The sequence below is a fragment of the Oreochromis niloticus genome, unplaced genomic scaffold, assembly GCF_001858045.2.
Source record: "Oreochromis niloticus isolate F11D_XX unplaced genomic scaffold, O_niloticus_UMD_NMBU tig00001767_pilon, whole genome shotgun sequence".
NCBI lineage: Eukaryota > Metazoa > Chordata > Actinopteri > Cichliformes > Cichlidae > Oreochromis > Oreochromis niloticus.
Genome location: NW_020327468.1, coordinates 211,721 through 216,707, shown reverse-complemented (window position 1 = coordinate 216,707; position 4,987 = coordinate 211,721). Strand labels below are relative to the sequence as shown.

At 40.6% G+C, this 4,987-nt stretch overlaps 1 long non-coding RNA gene across 1 annotated transcript; it reads left to right on the top strand.

The window, feature by feature from the left end:
• Positions 1-4,375: 4,375 nt before the first annotated feature.
• Positions 4,376-4,720, top strand: LOC112844870 (uncharacterized). Its single transcript, XR_003217626.1, has 2 exons — positions 4,376-4,435; positions 4,592-4,720. It is a non-coding gene; the product is annotated as an uncharacterized LOC112844870 (long non-coding RNA).
• The last annotated feature ends 267 nt before the right edge of the window (positions 4,721-4,987 follow it).

Genomic DNA, 4,987 nt, shown 5'->3' with positions numbered 1-4,987 from the left:
AAATGATTTTGATGTTTCCTGGTTTCTAAAATGCATCTCTATAGGAGAGCAGTGTTTCCAAGGACACACAGGCTCAGCTGTAACTGTCAGCCTATGTGGTTTAAGACACATTTGGACACAATTGGCTGTTTTTAACTATTTATTTTAATCACAGGTGTAAATTTAGACTTCACACATCTGGATCCTAGGCTATGATAGAAACAGCTGCTAGCAGTGGGTAGTTTGACTTTAGCCTGGTGGCTAAGCTAACAGAAACAAGCGTGCCAGCTGTGCTCTGTGAGGATGATACGCTGCTCTAGAAAGCAAACAAAGGTTTGTGCAGCTCCTCTTCAGAAAAGTGTTCAGAGAGCAGCTGCTTTGTTAGACAAAGGCTCGTCGTGTGAGCCCAGATGTGTGTAACAGCTGGATGAAGGAGAACTATCACAGTCACGTCTCCATCCTTTATTAATGACCTTCCTGTTGCTTGCAGATGACAGGAACACAAAGTGTTTGTGTCACGTGATGCTGCAGGATTTGTTTACATCTCCATGATGGTAACATCTCCTCGTCTAACTGCAAACACATGAACGCTCCTAACGGCAGCTATCACAGCCACACAGGCAGACTGTTTCTCACTGTTGCATTCAGGGACATTTGTTTTCCTGTAAAAAGCTGAACTCTAATCTAAGAGGACAGTTACTGACAGGAAACAGCTGCATTATCTGCAGTCTGTGTGATCACAGCTGTTTCAATGACTTTAATCAGATAATTTATCATTTATCAGGATGGATCAGGATGAAGTCAAGGAGGCAGCTTTATTTCAGCTGTGAACATGCAAACACTAGAAATAAGAAAACATAACTGTAGATTTGCAGTGAATGAAGCCTCAGCTCGACGCTCCGCTTTGTCCCTCTTTTGCTTCTCCAAACATCCACATCAGTAGTCTTTGATAGAGTTTTAAAATATTTACTTACAAATTTCCAAAGATGAGTACCTGAATCCACAATTATCAAAGATTTACAGTTCAAATGGATGCAGAGAGATGGAGAGGTCAAAAAACTGTGTGGCTCCACTCTCCTCACTTCATGGTTCTGCAAGACTATCAAAATAAAAGCATATATTTTAAGTACAAGAAATCAAATATGAGCTCATTCTATGATTCTTAATATGTCAGTCTGTAAATAGTCCTTCCTCACTCTAAGCCAGTGAGTCATAACTTTATAGTTTTAATCATTAACCCAGATTATGTTAATTATATTAACTCCACAAACTTTATCTAGGCTAAATAAGCTAAAACTAGAAACTAAGAACTAAGTAAAAAACTAGGAACAGACTCTGAAATAACCTGGGAATCGAGGAGCACAGAGAAAACACACAACATATGTGGATTCCTGCCTGTAAAACACACGAGACATGGAGGAAGCAACACTGAACACTAGACGAGGGACCATAAAAGGAAAAACAAAGGAAACATGATGAGACAGACATGACAGTGACGATTGACTAGTGAGATGGAGCGAACATGACAACAAGATGAACTAAACCAGAAGGCACAGGAAACAGAACAGAGCTGCTCTGTCTCTGATTCCCGTGTCTTTGTGTCTGATCTGATAAACAGTCTGAGAGGTCACAAAGAGACCCAGCAGCTAGCTGTTTACTTTTTTTTTTTTTACTTGCACTCACTTTCTTCTTCTATTCTATAAGTCTTTTTGATTCTAGAGCACCCCTGTGGGTAGCTTCCTCAAAAGCAACTATCATTACAACATCTATCAGGAGAATACTATATACAACAGTGCTGTTCACACTGGCTCAGCTCCATCCTGCCTGTCATAGGGTTGTGTCAAGATGGCACCTGGGTCAGCTGCTACCATTTCTGTTCATGGTTGCTTTTTCATTTTGTCTGTTTTTATAAAAACTTTAATCATCATTTTTGATAGATCTATCCACTCAAACAAACGACAACTTACTTTCTGTTTAATTCAACCTGTTTAGAAATCCTTGATCCCATTGGTCGTCTCACAACCAGGAGTCTAAAACCTAAACCCAGCCTTGGTTGAATAATGTTACCAGATCATTGTTAAATGATCAGAAGGCTGTAAAAGCAGCAGAAACAAAGTATTTCCCCAAGATCGTGTCTAATGTCTGTACCAGAGCTCATATTTTATTTAGTGTTATTAACTCAGCTCTAAATCCTCCTGCTGCTGCTCCTCTTTTGTAGCATCACTGAGTCTCAGGAGAAAGCCAGACTGTGACACAAAGCAAACAAGTCATTCTTCCAAAGGATGGTCAAATAATAATAATAATATGTTTTAGAAGCACCAAACAAACTCAAACTCTGGATTCTAATCCAGCAGGAATATTGTAGAAGTTCCTGAAGTGAAAATCCACGAACACCCACAGCTGAAGCTGCTCTGTGTGAAGGACTGAGCTCAGATTCACTCAGTGATGTTGAGGAAAGTGAGGAATGTTTATAGTTGCTGCAGATTCTGTACGAAAAGTTTCACATTTATATCTTATAGATGAAGAACACTTTGTGCCTTCTGGAGATCAGTTCATCTTCTGCTCACTGAACTGTTGACACAAACAGACATTTGAAGCTTTTCCATATAAATGTTTGAAAGCTTCAAGCATCCATCTGTCCACACAGGCTGATGTTTTACTGCTGTGTGTGTGGGAACATGTCTGAAGCATCTTCTTACTCTGCACACACATAACTACACTGACTGTGAGCCAATGGATGTGTAGACCATCACCATGGAAACATGTTGTTTGAGGTCAGTCCCAAAGTCGATCTGTGAGCGTTTAAACTCCAGAAACATCTCCTGCTGTTGTTGTAGATTCACTTCAGCTGACAAACCTCCTAACACGTTCTCACTCCCAAAGCGTAACATTTTACGCTAGGTGACAAATCGTCAACATATTACGTTTTCGGGCACCCAACATGTTCCTACGTGACAACATCGGAAAACTGAGGACATATGAGAACCCTTTGGACTCAATCTACACATATTTGCTATTTTCCTTAAAATCACTTGGAAAACACTTCACGTCCTTACAGTGGTGGTTAAGGTTAGGAATAAGGTTATGGTTAGGGTTAGGGAAATGGTTATGGTTAGGGTTAGGGATAAGGTTAGGTTAGGTTTAGGGCTGCAATACAGGGCGGGAATGTCTATTACCGCGGGGGCGTAATTCCACTGGATTTAATCCATAACCCGGCGCGTACCATAAGAACGCGGAAGGTCATCTTTCGTGTTCCTCAGGAACGCCGAGGGATGTGAGAAAACGTCGGGATGTTACGCCTCGGGAGTGAGAACGGGCTCAGTCTCCGCACCCTGAAAGTCTATGTGTGGTCAACAACAAACACACATTATCCCAATATCATGGTCTTAACCAGAAACAGTCAGGGGCGGGACCTCTCTGATTGACTGTGGCACAGATATTCCTGTAGTCTTTCATGTGTGGACGTTTGAAAGTGCAGGCGGATAGAGAGAGGTGAGTAACTTGAATAAAGCTATATCGATTCATTAAATCCTGAATCGACTTTTAAATATAAATGTATTTTCGCAGAAACGCCAAAATCTCAGGTTAAACCTCACAAAACTATTTCAACTAGAGATGGTACGATACCACTTTATGTCTGATACCAATACTGATATCATAAACTTGGATATCTGTTGATACCGATATGAATCCAATATAGCCTATTTTATAATAAATAAATTAGTTTGCTGCATATTGTAGATAATCATTTACAAATCAATATTGTTTGTATGAGCAGCAATTTTTTTAAAAAAAGCATTAACATATAAAACTGTGGTGTTAAGCAAGGAGTTTGAAAAAAGCTTCTGCAACATTATCACTGAGAGGGAGTTCATAAAAAACAGACTGTTAACTACCAATATTTTCACATCTGAGAGTTTAAAACTTGACAAACTTGATTCAGATGAAGTTATTTGAGCAGAAACTCCTGGATCTTTATCCTGTGCTTGATCTAATTCTTCATGGTTCCTCCACAGAGTGGACCAGCAGAGCTCAGAGGTTCCCAGTGGTCAGTCTGCCCAGCAGCATCAAACACAGCTGGACTCCATATTTATGGTCTGTACATGTACAACAACTACTGTTACATCTATTCTGTTCACAGTCATCTCCATGCTGCTCTTTGTAGACCAGTGTCAGTGTGTCCAACATGGATCTGATGTTTGGCTCCATGATTTCAGTCTGATTGGCTCATTCATAAATATTCTGTTCCAGCTGCTGGAGGACAACATCATCACTTTTGTGAAGAACGAGCTGAAGAAGATCCAGAAGGTTCTGAGTCCAGATTACCCAGAATGCTTAGAGAGTCAGAGGGAGGATGATGAGCAGAGGAGCAGCAGCAGAGAGGCATTTGTGAAGATCACAGTGGATTTCCTGAGGAGAATGAAGCAGGAGGAGCTGGCTGATCGTCTGCAGAGCAGTAAGAGGATTTATCTAAAGATTTAAGCTGCTGGATAAATGAAACATTTATTAATGTCTTAAGAGATGGAACAACATGTTTTAAAGATTCATTCTTTTGGAATTAAGTATTTGTTTCCACTTTCCAGTGATATTCTACATATTTCTTCTCATTCAGAACTTCCAGCTGCAGTTTGTCATCGTAACCTTAAATCTGCTCTGAAGAAGAAGTTCCAGTGTGTGTTTGAGGGCATCGCTAAAGCAGGAAACCCAACCCTTCTGAATCAGATCTACACAGAGCTCTACATCACAGAGGGAGGGACTGCAGAGGTCAATGATGAACATGAGGTCAGACAGATTGAAACAGCATCCAGGAAACCAGACAGACCAGAAACAACAATCAGACAAGAAGACATCTTTAAAGCCTCACCTGGAAGAGATGAACCAATCAGAACAGTGCTGACAAAGGGAGTGGCTGGCATTGGGAAAACAGTCTTAACACAGAAGTTCACCCTGGACTGGGCTGAAGACAAAGCCAACCAGGACATCCAGTTCATATTTCCATTCACTTTCA